Raw genomic sequence first — 16,406 nt, forward strand, 5'->3', positions numbered from 1 at the left:
TCACGCTGCGACCCGAAATGACGGGGAGAGACTCCTATCGTCGGAGCCAGTATCAGACGCTGGAGGCGTCATGTCGGCCCATCGTCATCATCGAGACATTGAGTGTTCGCAGGATTGTCTGTGTCTCACACTGCCTCGGTAGGAGGCAAAGATCCCCTCTGTCAATGATAGATCCCCGCTGCACTTAATTTGAGCGCAGAGCCAAGCTGAGGAACTTCTCAAAGTATTGAGAAGTTTCTATTTGAATTAGACTTAGTTCAATATCAAGCCCAGCTGAGTGTCTAGCGGACACCATTGGCCCAAGGGCAAAAAAGATTCGGAGCCAGGTTATGTACGGTACCGAATCCATCCTCGACGATTCGAGATGGAGTCAGCTTGAATCACTGGCTCGAAGTTTGAGAGAGAGAGAGAGAGTGCATCGTCTCGACGTCCTCCAAATAAGTGGAAGTTTCGGAACTCCGGTTCCCTCGCTATATCTACACTTACTTTGCAAGTGGCCAATTCGCCAAACTGATAGGCGTCGACGACGCGACATCTCTGTCCTGCCAAAAGAACGAATCCCACAAGCCACAAGGGTGGTGACAGGAATCCGAACAATCGTAGAGGGTAAATGACCATCATCACCGTCTTCGATCTCCTCCGATAGCTGCACGGAAAAAAAAGTCTCAAGTTCTTCTTATGGCCGCTCGCTGCAAAAAAAAAGTTGGTTGTCCAAGGGGGTCGCGGCACCGATTGTCGACAATGCCTTCAGAAACGGATTCGCAGTGGCGTAATGTGGCGCAGAGGCTCAACAATGGCGCCCCTTCTGGAGAATATCAGCCCCGAATTCCATTCGACATGAGGAATTCTTCTGGAAACCGCGTCTATCGCTTGCGACTACCGAAAACGGCGCCCCACCGCAAGAATTTCATCAACGAATTGCATTCATGATGCGTAATTTCCAAGGAATCCCCCGTTTCTGTTGTTCGCCGTCACCGAAAATTGCGCCCTTTGAACTGTTCGGAGAATAGGCGCTCGAAAAAGTCTCCCCCTCTTATTTACACCCGTGCGAATCGGATCGTCCAAGAAGCCCAGACGATGCCCGAGCTTAACTGCGCCTTTGACAGTGACGATCCGCGGTTGTTCTACGCCGGGGATACGATCCAAAGCTTGACGGTGAAACAGCCGCGACCGAGGACCGCGACCGCAGTCGAGAGAGCGGACACGATTCCGCAGTGCCGCGATCCCCAATATGTAAGTCGACAACCCAATCAGAAGAGGCCTACCCGGAAGAGCATAAAGTAAGAGAGAGTACGAATACCGTAAATATTTCGACGCAAGCCCGGGCTTCTATCATATCGAACCCTTTCGCGGAGAGACTTCTATCGGGGAGGGTCTTCTATTACAGGGGAGATCCTCATGGTTCTATGTACGCGCGGTTACGCAATGACGGTGATTGGGAAGTAGAGACTTCAGAAAGCTGGGTTTCTCGTGACTTCTGAAACTCGAGGTGAGTTCTGGAACAGAGCTTCTCGGAAATCTGATTCGATTCCCCTTAAGGGACCCCTGTCCGAGTCGGGCTTCTATTGGAGACGGGCTTCTCCTCGACTCGAGAATCCCACTGACGGGCTTCTATTTGAGACGAGAGGTATTGTATTGGAGGGGTGCTTGTACTGGAATATTCACGGTATGTACGATGCTTTTCGATCCTCCAGAAGACAAGAAACAGAATCCAGAATACAGGATCTGAGGTTGACCTCGGCAAGGTGCTTTCGATCAGTTGAAAGCTGATGAGAGACAAGATATGAATGGGGGAAGACTTCGATGAAATGTACAGAGAAGTTACCAGGTCATAGCTGCACTCGGAATCGAGTAATTCCTGCTGAATACAGCTCCTTTGAAGGCTGAGATGCCAATTGGGACGAGACCCGCTCGTGAATCGTGAATCTTTATTTATTCAAGATCGTAGTCGTTCTGTGAGAGGTGATGAGCACCTGTATGCATATGATCCAGACTTGATTAAGAATTTGTCACCCAATCTCAGGGGAGCAAATCGCGCGGACAACGTCTGGAGCGTTTTCTCCGTAATGAGATCATTGGCAGATTCCGAATTGAGGAATCGAGGGCGGCACTCGACGTCTTGTCACAATATTTCTCACGCGGGTATCAGATCCGAGCCCCGATATCTCCCGGCATGAAAAACAAGCCTATGGGCGCCATCTAGCTCGGCAATACGTACACATCTTGCCTTGGAAGTCTCAGCGGGGAATATCATGGAATTCAATTCTACTTGTGGGAATCAAGGATCTTCGGCAGGAATGATGTAGGCTTCCATTTTTTGATTGATCGGGTTCCATGGCTTCACCGATTTCTACGACTCACAACGGATTGGTTCGGATATCAGTCTACATAGTATAGTGTCATCATCGCTCAAGCGTAGTTTTGACCAATGAGAATGGATAATGACCGATGAGATTATCAGATTCGTCGCAGCTGTCTACTACTGATGCACGAACCACAGCGAGAGACAGAACACACTGCGTGAATTGCGCGCAGCGGAGAACACCTGTGAAGCTGCGCTCAAATGGCTTTCTACAGTTCGAGACTAAGCTACCGGATCACTCCTATCAAACGGAACTGATTCGCTCAGAACTCACCTGACGCTGATGCCGAAGAGCTCCCCGGAACACAGCTGCCCGGTTGACGTTAGATAAGAACTTGTGGCAAACTCCCGCTAAAACTCGAAAACCTTCGAGGGCCGTGACGCATGCGCAGCTCCTCCTAAGTCCCGCCTGTGTCCTCACCCTGGATTCTGTACCCGCTTACAGGAATTCTGCCTTTCTAGAACCCGTGCGCACACGCTTGCTAATAAACGGTCTCTGAGGATGACGTCGTGAGCCCGCCCTCCGACGAACGAGAAACAGAATGAACGTGGCTGGACGGCTGGTTGACTGACTGACTGAATAGCGGACAGGATACTTCGCCGCAGCGTCGTCCAGCCTTTTTCGTACGTCATCGAGCCTTCTAAGAATAGCAGCAACAGGCCAAGGTGTGTGGAGGGAGCTCCAGTGCCCCTCCCCCGCTATCTTCCAGGATTCCACGGGATCCATTATCGAATTCTCCTATCGCGAGCTCATCTAATAATCATCATCATCATCAAGGCAATCAGCGGCCGCGTCAGAGGGCCAAAGCAGAGAGGGCACTCCTACTCGGATGGACTGCGTGATTACTGCTACACCTCCGGCGTCCTCTGGAGCTCAGTGATGCGTTTCCTCCTCCGAAAACTCGCGAATCATCGAAAAGTCGACGGGGTCCCTATCGATCCACTGAGTGCATGTGCACCGCCGGGGTTCCGCGACTTGACAAGGCTAATTTAGAGATAATTTCCTTCGCGGAAGAAGACCGGCGAGAGTGGTGGAACAGACTGGGGAATGCCCGCGCGAGAGTTCGATTCCTCCGTTCCATTCGAGTTGTCTCGGCAGGAATAGTTCCAGAACATTCGACAAGACGGTTTGGAATCCCGAGGACCCGGACCTGAACGTCATCTCTTCGATGATTCCGACTGGATGGTTCTCGCGGCTCTTTTTCCGTACGAAAACATGAACGCGGGCTCCCATGACAACATCGTTGCAGCTATCACATTTAGAGGCGGGCTGAGCTCGACGTGAAGGCCGCGGTCCATTAAATCCACCATTGGATCTCCATGAGGATGATTTTCATTGTTCCGAAGAGCCTTCGGGGTAGCTGAGGAGCTTCATCCTATAAAATAGATCGAAGTTGAACTGATCCTGCCAATATTGGAATTAGGCTGGCACAGTCATGGGCATGCTGCTCGAAGAGAATTGTTCGCCTCTAGCTCCGACAGATCGACGATTTTTTCTCCTAGATCGATGGGGGACCTTGCCCCCGAATAGACATTGTCGCGAGAAGCGCCAATAATGGACTCGCTGCGGAAATGAGGTACAGGAAGAGCTTATTCAGTCTTTCTCTTGTTCTTGAATGAGCGCGGCTCGTCAGCACAAAACATCCGAGCGAGGCATACGCACGAGGGCGACAAGATCGGCAACCTGATATTCTCCTTGGGGGCTCGTCGCTCAGTTTCGAAATTCCTTACGCTGAGCGTGTGACCGACGAATTAACGCGGAGATTAGACATGGAACAAGCGTTTCGCGCTCCTATCGTTCAGATGGAGGCTCTCTCCTAAGCCGACTTGATCTCTGTCTCAACTCTTCTATCTTGTCTGTTTGATAAAAACGGCAAACTGCTGCTACTTTGGGCAAGTTGCAAAAAGTTTCTGTTCTTGGAACAAGGGAGCTACCTACTCGAGTATTTGAGAGCATGGGTGATGATCTTATTGGATCATGTCCGGAGAGTCATCTTTTCGAGCCCATGAACTATTCCGGTCCCGTGAGCCGCAAACGGAAGAGCGTGTGTCAATCAGCGATCTCTCAACGAGCTTCAGATAAGGGAAACGATTCCGCGAGAAAAGTCAGGGACTTCCTCCGGGAAACCATTCCGCTTCCTACATGGAATCGTAGAGCAACAAATGACTTATTTCCCCACCCTGATATGATTCCAGCCTCATGGGCGAAATGCTGGAGGATATCAACGAACCGTGTCGAGCGCATCTTCCCAAGAGAATAAGCCGGAACGAGCTCGAGATTCTCGTGAATTCCAATTGTCCCTCGTGGCTAAAGCACGACGACGGGCTGCGACGACAGGCTCTTGCGATCAGTCAAGGGCGGCAATGGAAGGTCTTCGGCGCACTCGCGATCACTGCTTCCGCATGGAGAAGTTGAGCCTGGGGAGTCTCGTTCTTCTCCTAAGGAGAGAACCTACATGGAACCAGAATATAAGGTAAATGAACGGGAGATCGACCCGAATCACGAGGTATGGTTCCCTCAAGCGTACATATATCAGGCGGATCGGATGCAGAGCTTCGAAGAATCAGAAAGAAGGTGGACTGGCTTCACGCCATGATCTGCCGCGAAGAATTGTGTATCGAGAAACGGGGGCGATCGTCCGACCGTCCTTCTCTTGATCCTCTACAGCTCGGATCGGTGCGTTTTGAGGCAGATTCTACGACCCGCTGCCCTTCCAGCTCGGATCGCCGTGGAAAGATGTTCCACTCCCGATTACCCAGAATCCCAAGAATCGAGAGAGAATCATTAGTCGGACGGATCCCTGCCGGATCTTTATGTTCAGGGCGGACCGCACCCTCAGAAGCAGTCGGCCAAGTAGCTATGCATGTGAGGAAGAGTAGAGCTCAGCAGCTGAGGGAGTCGGCGAGTATTGTAGTTCACGGAGTCTCCTCTCATTCCGCGCGTTGCTCGTGCTGTCACGATCCGAATCAGATACCTGTCAGTTCCCGGCCGATTTCGATCCTAGGAATCTTCTGACCTCCAAGAATCCGAGAAACTCATGTCGAGCACCAAGTAAGAAGAGACGTAAGTCCGTCAGAAGCTATGTTATGGAAACGGTAAAGGAGCTTTGAATGCCCTGTCTTATGTACGTAGCACGCTATGACAACCCACAGCTGATGTTCCCGCGACACAATCGTTAAGCCCAATCGTTTTCCATCAGTCACTAGGCATACCTTAACACCGAAAGGGAAGAGCTCTGAATTTGAAGGAATGATGCGGTTGTGATTCCTTCTTGCGTATTCCCTGTCAAGGCAAGAATATTCCCTGTGAAAAACATACAATTTTGCGATCTCGCGAAGATTTCTGGGAGCCATGGGATTAGAAGCCGTGAGTGAGTGTGGCTATCTCCTTTGTGGCCGAAGGTCGGAATTTCCGAGCAGTGTTTCCTCCCAGCAGTTCTTCTCCAAAAACTCCATGTATGCTCACCACTAGCGATTTGAAGTTCAGGCACCAAAAACGAGAGGAGCGCCCTCAGTAAAGACTCCTGACTAGGACAATGAAATCGACGGCCGTGGGAGTCATCAGCCCGCGGAGGTCGAACACCCCTTCCATTTCGATAAAGAGTCTGATAAAGCTCTGAAAGAGGCAATAAGTTGCAGGAATTCCAGGAGTAGGTATAATGCTCGAAAAACCTCGACTTCACGCATTTTCAGGCACTTATGGCACCTTGCCTGATGTTCCAATCCCTACCCACCACCATATGCCAGGCTACCAGTTGCCAGCAAGTGTATCGCCTGATTCGGAAAACAGAGAGAGTGAACAGTCCGACGAAGGGCTCCGTCGATGTCGAATACGTGTTCCGTCTACTGCAGCTAATAATTAATCGTGAGAAATGGCCATGGCTCGATATTCCGCCCACAGAATACGCTGTGTTCGGTAGCTCGAGTGGCAAAACCTCTGCATAGGATCTAGCCCAAAAATGCAGAGATTGATCATGAATCACTTTCGTCTCGAGAAGGATCCTCCGACCTACGGAACCCTGGACACTAGCCCTCCGGTGGCCATGGCTCGGCGGACCGACCCCAGCATCGGGCCGACGAGGAAGGAATGCAGGGAACCCAAGAAGCGAATCATGCCTTCAGCCCTCGGAGGGCTCTCGCGAGGCATGCTGATGCCGGTCGTTCGGCTCGAATGAGGGGGCTCCTGCTCGGAACGCCTCAAAATTTGATTGAGATGTCAGGCATACTTTACCCTGAACGCTCGAATTGCCGACGGTGGACTCCTGGCTCCTGGGTGAGCAAAGGGAGCTCGGGAGAGATCGCCGGAAAGATGGGATGCGGATAGGTTGCATGACGTCAACTATCACCCAAGCGGCCATCCCAGAAGTCGGATGTGATCCTCGTTCAGCGACGCGACGTGAGCCAGAAGGCCTCAGTGTGGCCGAACGTAAGATGAGTTTTTCACTCTCACTCTATCGTCATGGTCGAGCGGCAACAGGTTACGTGTCAAGACTTTCAATCAGGAGGAGTAAGCTGGGCGAGACTGAAAGCTCAAGCGTACCCAGCTCCGGATAGGTATTATCAATCAGAACTTCCCTCGGAAATTTTTGTGCTCGACGGTCGCACTCTCGGCTTAGCGATCTGTCTCTTCTCCTGAATCGATGATACCTCCAATATCCCTTGCGGACTGGTCTTTTTGGTGCTTCTCTTCACCCAGACGAGGCGTAGGATCGATAGATAGATTCTATCGTAGAACGTTAAAGTTATCGAGAGTTTTCCAAATTCATCCGTTGAACCCTCCCGGGCTCGTAGAGCTTCGAATGCCTGACTTTGAAGTCGGAATAGACCCCGAGAATCACAATTGCACATTACTATAAAACCGATAGATGAACTCCCAGAGGCTGTCGTCTGAGTGAGGCAGACCGGGATGCTCACTCACGCGAACGACTTCGCGTTGCCAGAAAGATAGGTAAATCTTCTTGGTGACGTCAGGACGATCATTTCTCCAAAAACGAGAATAATAAATCGCTACAGACACTTGCGTGGAGCGAGTCATGGTGCATAGGCATTGTGTCGCTATCGGAGACCGTTGTACCATGACGATGAGAATGTCGGCACTGAGGACCCGAAGGCGTCAAAAACTATGGCTTTGGGGTCCCCCACCGAACTCGCAATTTTTCACGAAGCCGTGTCTCCGCGTATGTCTCATCTGTCGGGCGATTCAATTGCGGAACTACTGCTCTCGTTTAGCTCATTGGACGGAGGGTCGGAGAGAGATTCTCCCCGAAGTCCTCGGTAGACAGAGCAAGAAGAAAGAAACGCTAAACCTCCAAGAACTAAACGCTGAAACTATTCGACTAAGTAAGTCGACACTAGACTCCAGAATTCGAGGCTCGCGTTCTCCCGTCAGTCATTTTCCCCGCCATCGGGGCGCTGCCTTTCCCTGAACGACTCAATCCATTGGGAGGATAGATGTGATAGATTCGGATGTGGTGAACTTCTTCCTCTTCGTAGTGGGCGCAGAGACATTCGACGTGACCGACGCTCCGGCTTCCTTTTCGCTTTATCATGTAGGCTTCTATGTATGTATGTGAGCGCCAGTGTCTGTGTGAATGTGTGTGATCCGTGGGAGGGTATCGGTCGCCCATTCGACTGTTCGCTGTAAAAATTCCTAGCGTGCGTTTCGTTATTGTTGGAATTTGATACGGAGTGGCAGTGTCAGAAGACGCGTCCACGAACGTCTTTCGTGAGAGATTTTTTCCTGGCATTCACTTCCGTTCAATAAATTTTCTCCGTTTTTTCGACTTGTCTTCGTCCGGGACCGACGATCCACGTGACGAAACCGAGTCTGCTGAACACTGACTGTTGTAGTCTGTAATATTATCAAGACTGTTCGCGTCAAGTTTCTCCCGGCTCCCTTGAGGCTACCGGTTCCTGGTCGAGGGAACAGAAGTTGTTTTCGATTCTAGGGCGGAGAAGAGGCGCGACTGGTCGTGATGTCGTGATCCGACAATGTTCATGTTGATCCGGTACGCCGCAGCCCGGTCGACGATGATCGGGCATGGATTCGATGATGATTCGAGTCAGTAGAAAATGGAGGGCCCCGCCCGATTCCCAACAAAGAGGGGATCACCATCATGTTATCTCACATCGACGAGCTTGAACTTCATTTGACTCTACCGATTCCAACCCCTGCGCAGCTCGCACCGTTCGATGTCAGACTGGAAGCGCATCCAGAAGTAATTCTTACGGTAACTCGAGTCGGCTCACCAGCGCCCTACGTTTACAACACACGATCGAATGAAGCGCTCGAGCAATCCTCCTGACACACGAAGGTACGCGGGGCACGGGTGTGGACGCGTAGGGAAATTCTAAAGAGCCTATAATAATCGGCGAATAATGTGACCGAATTAACCTACAAAGTGCAGCGAGTAATTAAATTGATTCTAGTCGGTCCACGATCGCTTCCAACTGAATGAGCTCCTGGGCGTTTCTGGACTCCCTTCCTCACCGCGCCATCACGAGGGGCGGACGATTTCCGTGCGGCGGCGATCGGCGGGAGTAAGGAATCAGAGTGACGGGTTTGTCATCGAGCCATTGGAAAAAGTTCCAATCAACAGATCTCGGTTGATCAGGGAGGGAAGAGACGGAACCATGTCTTTTTGAGTTCCAATAATCTTCCCGCGAGTAAAAGCCGTGCAAGTCTCGGGGTCTCGAAGGCAGGCTGAAAGCAGCCGGGTCCGAACACGAAGAATTCTCATTTCAATACGAGGATTCAACGCGATGGTGGAGACCCTAGACAAGAAGAGAATCCCTTCTGAAATGGGCCTGGTCGCCCGAAGGCCCAACGAACAAGGAGGATTCTGGGCGTTGGCCGTAACTGGCAAAACGATAGCTAGATGAAAAACAGTAACAGCTTTCTGAGGGGTACTCTTCTTGCTGATTGTTCTTGAATTCTCTCAAAGCTGAGTTTGATTGAAGATGCTCGACGCTCGCATGAGCTTCTTCTCGTCTTTTCGTCTCGCCGTTGAGCGAGCTGTCCATGCGCACTTCCTCGCCGATTCTTCGCGAATCAAGTTCGCTCTTTTCACCAGAAGCTCCCCGTCTGTTCCCCGTCGACCGAGCCGAGGAATTCTATAAAGTTCTGAGTTCTCCTTTCGACGATTGACTTTTCTGAAGCTTCTAATCGGCTAGGCAACGAATTGCTTGAGCGGGGAAGGTCGCGGAATCCGACCCCTCGAGATGTCAGGCCGAATAGTCGAACTCTCGCAACACTCCTGATACCACTATCGCCCATTCCTCAGAGAAGCGAATTGCTTATCTAACTGAGAGCGTTCTGCATCTTATCTTATGTTTGTCCTCCCATTCTAGACTCGAATCAACGTTTTTTTTCGACTGAGGATCAATCTGAGATTTTGTCACTGAGAATCGTGTGGATTGAGAATCGGAGCCAGCGGTGCAGCCGAATCCATCGGACGGTTGACGCGACGGATGCTCGCTGCAAGGAACAAACACTGAGTGAGACAAACAAGAACTGAACATGGTTCATTCTGACGGAGTCTGAACGCAGAGTTCCTACGGGCGACATGATTCGATCTCTATGGAGGAAAAAGTGCAATATTCGTGTACGAAACAAACGGTGACTGTGCGGGTGGTCACATGTGTTGCGGTCGATGGCGTGGGGGAAGCTCACGATCCAAATGGGAGTATTGCAGATGAGGGAATGATCGTGCGCTCGGTCGCCATAATCGGCATTTTCGGAACGAGCGTCCAGAAAGCACTCAACATTCTTCCTTGGAATCATCGCTTGCCTGGATGTCCAGATTAAGGACGAGTGAAGAAATGAACGAGTGGCCGAGTGAATAGATTGATGGATGCACAACCGAAATAGCTAGGCCTCCATCCCGCTCGGACCACACATCTGAGAAAACAACCAGAATATAGGCGGGTCCGGCGGTAATTTTTCACCAGATGACGATTGCATTTGAGTTAGCCCGCGGTTTGCTTGTCTGTTTGGTCTTGTTTCTGCGTGCGCGTGTACAGTCGTGACCGAAAGGAAACAATCTCGCCTGCTTCATTTTCGCTCGTTCCCTCCTCCAGTCCGACAATGGAAGCTAGTAGGCGAGAAGGTGGTCGCGTCTCTGTTCGCATCCTACCATCAGCTCAACGTGATCTGTGGGCAAAGTTGAGGAGAAAATTGTGCGTTACAACCGGGAACACACAAACATGCTTTCGAGCGAGACAGACCGACATCGAGCGGGAGATACACGGTCACAGATTACAAAAAAAAAATGCACACGAGGTCCGATCGGATCGGAGCTCCACATGCTCGTCCGAGAACGTGACGCTTTGACAGCATTACCCGTCAGCCCCAAATGACACCGCCGTGGAGTTTGTCATCTCGTTTCTGATTACGCTAAGCGACGAATCTCCCACCGTCGGGGAAGCTGTCCGGAGACTCCAATACAGAGCTGTGACACGTATCGACGGAGTCACTGAGCTGCAACATACTCGACGGTTTTCCTGAAACCCATTCGACGCCGGAAAAAAATGAGGGAATAAATAATGCCTGAGCAGATATCGGGGACTCTTGGAATGATGAGACGTCCGAACTCGATCCGGATCCTGACTCCATCCCGTCAATGGCATTAGTCCCCACGCTGTCAAGACCAACTGCATAGGAATTCTGTACCGAAAGCAGAAGGGAGAGCATTTAACCAGGCAAGCGGGTGGACGAGCGGATGAACGAACGAACAGGCATCCATCTGGTCACCCAGGCAGGAACCGGTCTTTCGACTTTCGATGGCGCTGGGCTTGCTCAATTGGTCGCTTCTCGCTCGGTCTTCGGATGCTTTCTCGCTTGGCAAGCAGCTCAAACGCCTGACTAGATGGCTTTTCGGTCGATTCGACTGCCAGAGCCTCAAAAAAAAAGCTTTCAATGAAGCAGGGGTTATCGTCATGGTATTGTTCGATGAAATCGAATCGGAATAGCCACCGGCAGCGGCTGAGATTAATTCACCACACTCCGATGCGGACTTCTGAGATCGACGACCACATGGCAGGTGATTCAGTCGCTCTGGCTTCTCTGCGTTTCTTAACGCGAGTCTTGAAAAACTTCACCTCTACCCGTCAGCCGACGGTGAGCATCCGATTCTGGAGTCGGCGACGGATGAGGGGGATCCGTCCGTTCGGAAACTCGATGATCCCCGGCGCGAGTGAGAGCTCTGGTCTTTCTGGAGCCACCAGAAGTTCACCCGGAGCTTCTCAAAGATGGATAACGTGTGAAGAAGTTGCTCATGAGCCCCCGCAAATCGATTGCCTGACTCACATTGTTGGGTATGTCGCTTGGGAGGCGGGGGCGGACAGCGTTTTTCTGCCTTCGCCGAACCGGACCCCTAGCCCCCTATGGAGGATATTTATGCTCGGTCAGCTTGTTTTGATGCGTGGGCCGCACTTAAGCGTTCTGTTGTCTTTTCCTCAATGTGTGCTCATTGAGTTGAGTTGTCTTCCCAGAACTGTCGCTCCGTTGAAGATCCGTTAGTTTAGATCAATGAAGTTAGAAACTTCGGAGGCCCGAAGGCCTCTTCAGTGTTCAGTCTTTAAGTAACTGCTGGGGCCAGCAAGACCGGCGACCCAAACGAGAGTTTGACCTCCTCGCGCCCCCGCAGCGCCTCCGATGGCCATTCGTGCAGGTCGCTCGGCACAGCGAAATTGTCGTCAAAGATACCACCGGAAGGTATTGGAGATGGCCCTCTGAGATTATTATCGGCTCGAGCCCAGCTCAGAAGATCCGTTTCTTCTCCGAAACGCTCCCGATCGCTTCTTCGTCGACGCTTTTCAGTATTTTCTCGCTTCGATGACAACGTAGGTACTGTGAAATCTTTCGAATCATAGGTAGGATTTGCAGCTGTGGAATCGAGGTTCTCGTCGGCGTCGTCCGGAACGCGGCTAAATCGCCGAACACGAGCAACCGAAGTCTTCCTCAGTCTTTTCCCGCGATGTCGATTCACGAATGAAAAGTTCGAACGTACGTATACATTCGAAGCTTGTGTCGCAAACACCGCTTCGGGGTAGATTATTGTAGTGCACGATTCTCCCTGCTCACTTCCAGCGCGCTTCGGCATCTCGTTGCGAGAGGCAACTTCGGAACTCCATCACGTCCCCGTCGCCGTGGAGCGCCGCAGCCATCGTAGCAGAATAATTCTCAATCGAAATCATGATCACTAATACGGTCCCTAATACGGTAACGAGATATAGAGCCTAGCCTGAACTTAGTCTGGATCTCTTTGTTCACGAGCCAACAACGCCAGCATTCGATCGTGCTTCCACCCGAGAACCGGTTTCCGAAGATGGCTATGGCGAAACTATTTCTAAAAGATCCTTCCCATATCCCATGCGATAGCTCATTTATTCCTCGAGCGGCTCGGGGACATCGCGTATAAGGGATTCGCTAACGCTTTTGCCGTAATAATGCTCAGGTCCGAGGATTGTTGAAATCAAGCGGCTCGAAGCCATCTCGCCCAGCCATTCACTCATGTTTGGGTAACACTCCCCACACAGGACACATCGGCGAACCCTCCACGGGCGAACAGGGAATCTACATCTGCCCGAATTTCCCCTTGACTCATTAACGTAGGTACACGCGTTCTGTTTCCATTCAGGAACTATAGCATAAATGGCGTGGCGAATTTCCAGGTGTCCATGAGCCTTTCTCAAGCATTGTTGGCTGGAAGCATCCGCTCCCGTCCGTTGTGTGTAACTACGGTCCGGGTCTGTTCGAGATAGCACAGAGAAATAGCAGTCGCATCCAACGGGTTTCACAGACGATTTAACGTGATGGTTGCCATAATTGTTCACGCTCAATAATTCTGAATGGGCGACTGGCCTGTTCACAAATCGATTTTCCCCGCCGAGTTGCGGCGATCATTGTTTGGGAATCGTTCCGGAAAAGTTCAAACAATCCTTCATCAGCTCCGTGTTGTGAGCAGTCCAACATCCATCCGCGTTCGGGTCCGGAGTCGTGGAATATGGAAGCGACGGGAGGGAACGACGTCGGCATCGTATGCATGGAACAGAAAGTACTCTCGTCTTTTATTATCGAGAAGTTTTCGGCTGAGCGAAACATATGCAGCTCGACGACATAATGCCGCCTCTGCATGCAACGACTGAGTCCTGAGTCGGCTCGGGATCTAGATTAAGAAGCGAGGAGTGTGGATCGAACGTCGTCGTAATGGGACTATAATTCTGGCGGAGCGCGTGGGACTGAGACGCTTGTGAAGTTTCCAGAACGCTGATTCCCAACACCGAGAGCGGACGACTCATCTGCATGAGTTTTTCTTCTCAGCCGTCTCGCTGCGGACGCGGGTAGTTTGCTCTGATAATCTCTCCGTAATTTCTTCCCTGAGCGTTAGCGAATCCGGACGACACAGATTCTCCGTTAGGAACGGCGTATGTCAAGATTTTCATTACGGAACTTTCGCGTTTTGCCGCAAACATCGAGCGCTCTTCATAACGGAAGCTTCGGCCGACGATGAGCCCACCGGAATCTACCAGAAATCGGCTGAGACGCAGACGGCTCATTTCCAGCCGGTCGCTACCACCGATATGCGGAATTTCCCCCGACGATCCGAATCTGTCGGAGAGCAGGGCGACTTCGAGCTCCAAGTCCGAGGCTTTCATCCAACTACCCCGCCGACTCCTATCGGGTCCCCTGTTGTCGGACGTTCCCTCTCGTTCCGCTGTACGTCTCGTCTCGGAGTCGCCGCGTCCAGTTCCGTGGAAGCAAATCAGTTTCCTGTATTCGTCGCTCCTATTCATGCCAACGCCAAGTGTAACATAATGAAACAACGACCGCCGTAGTTCTCGTTGTTCTACTTTCGCTCGATACGAAATAGACAGAACATTTTTTTTATAGGAGCAACAATCTCCGCACATAGAACACCCGGGTCGATCCCGTCGAGAATTCTTTTGTCGATGTCATCGTACGTCGGCGTCGCGTCGCCCTAAACGTCATGTGCTCGTCCTTAGTAGTGTGCATCTCCGCATTCCGAATGTCGCTCGGGAGCTCCGGTTTTCTTCTTTTCATTTCTCGTCTCAGATGATGCTGTTGTTGGTGCCGTTGTTGATGATGTTGGTGTTGTCTGGCAGTGGATGGCGACGGTGGAGGAGCTAATGCTAGTGGTGGACGGCGGCGACCTCACGCCGTTGCCCTCTCCGCTTCTTCAGCCTTCCGCAACTCGCCGCAGTGGTCCAACGATAGCCTGACGGCACCACCGACCCATAGAACGAGAACAGAATACCGGCTGAACGTTCAACCGGAGTTGAGGAAAGTGCGAAAAGCTACTTTTTCAGTATTTCGACTCCTGCGGATTGCATGCAGCGAGTGTACGGGGCCTTTAGGCCCTATACTAGTGAACGTCGATGACCACGAGGATTACGTGTGTTGTGTGAACTTGTGTGTTCGTGTAAAAAAGTTCCTCAAGACTCTGGCGGCTCGGTACGCAGAGAATTCCATCCGAGAGACGGGAAGAAAAACGTCAGCAGAATTGACCCTCCCCACGGATAAAAATTATCGGAAGCTCGGAATCCGTCGTCCTCGTCGGGCGTGCACCTGTGCGTTCCCGTACACGAGAGGGCAAGCGCCGTCAGATCCACTGACCCGATCAGCGGCTTCTGGGGAGCTTTCTCATCCGAATCCCGTTCAGAGAAGTGTATTCAGCTCGGAGATGCATGCTCAATCTCGCTTTGTCAGAATCCGGAGCAACGTATCACGAACGTGATCCCGAAAAGCGCGGAGGGGATCCGGAGCGAGAACCGTAAAATCGGAGATCGGTGAGAAATCCGAAAGCGGATCATCAGAAGGGAACAACAACGTGAAGAACGGACATCGAACGGAGGAACTGCATAGCTGCTGTTGCTGGCAAGCCGAGTGGGGCAAGTGACAAAGAGGTCCGTTCACTATTGCGCGCTCCTCAGCCGTAAACCAATAGCCAGAAGAACAACGACCAGAAGCAGCAGCGACAACAGCTTAGCTGCGAATCCGTTCCGAGAATCAAGAAAAAAAGAGAGGTGCTCGCTCAGCTTTCTCGGTCGTCTTTCAATTCTTTCGGGTTTTTGCGTTCGTGTGTGCGCGATCGCGAATCATCCTCCCGGGCCGCTGGCTGAGTGGACAGACAGACCCACCACCAAAGGAAACCAGAAGGACGGGCGGACAGGGTCGAAGGGACTCTGCGATTCCGGTGGAGCTCCGACGCGTGCTCGTCGGTCAACGACGATGACCGCTGGAAGTGAGCGGCTGCTTGAAACAATCTCATCGTTCAGTGTTCTCGGTCCATCTCAAGACGACGATCGTCAGTAGCCGACAAACGTGAATAACCGCTTGTGTCATCATCATCCCGCTCGGCACGAACAGAAAATCTCGGTTCCGAACGCGTTACGCACTCATGGCCTCCCCGGCGCTGTCGAGTTCCAACTCGGGTGGCTTGTCCGCCCTCTACCATCTGATACGGAACAGAAGAGATAAATCGTACAAGTCTTCAAAGGATTCATCGTCAAGGTATGGAATTTAATGCGCGTGTGTAGCCGTAGCTCGGGTGCGCGTACACGCACAGAAGAATCGGATACCGCCCGTCAGAATACAATGACCTCTTAAGGGTCTTTACACATGACCGAGAATAGAATGGGAGCGAGATAGCATCGAGGAGTTCGAAGAAACACTGGCGCTCCGTGGTTTCGAAATTCATTCGTGAAATACTCCCGTTTTTCTCTTGTGGACTCTGCTGGAGCGAAGAGAGCCGAACGATCTGGGAATGAATCGGAGACGCCGGGAGGAACGCGGGAAAATACCTCAGTAGAGCCTCCGGAGAGGGGTCAGTCAGTGGACCTACGATCGAAAGTTTTTGCTTCCGAATCGAGTTCTGCCGAGCCTGAGATCTCGCCGGTAGTCGGTGGTCGAATTCCCTGACCAGGACTCGGCATTTCCTCGGGCAGCATGGGAATCAGAGGATTTTTTCACGGTAGCCGCAAACAGTTTCGTTTTTGGTGCTCGTTTGTTTCGTGGTCGAGA

This window comes from Galendromus occidentalis, unplaced genomic scaffold, assembly GCF_000255335.2.
Source record: "Galendromus occidentalis unplaced genomic scaffold, Mocc_1.1 scf7180000077494, whole genome shotgun sequence".
Taxonomy (NCBI): Eukaryota; Metazoa; Arthropoda; class Arachnida; order Mesostigmata; family Phytoseiidae; genus Galendromus; species Galendromus occidentalis.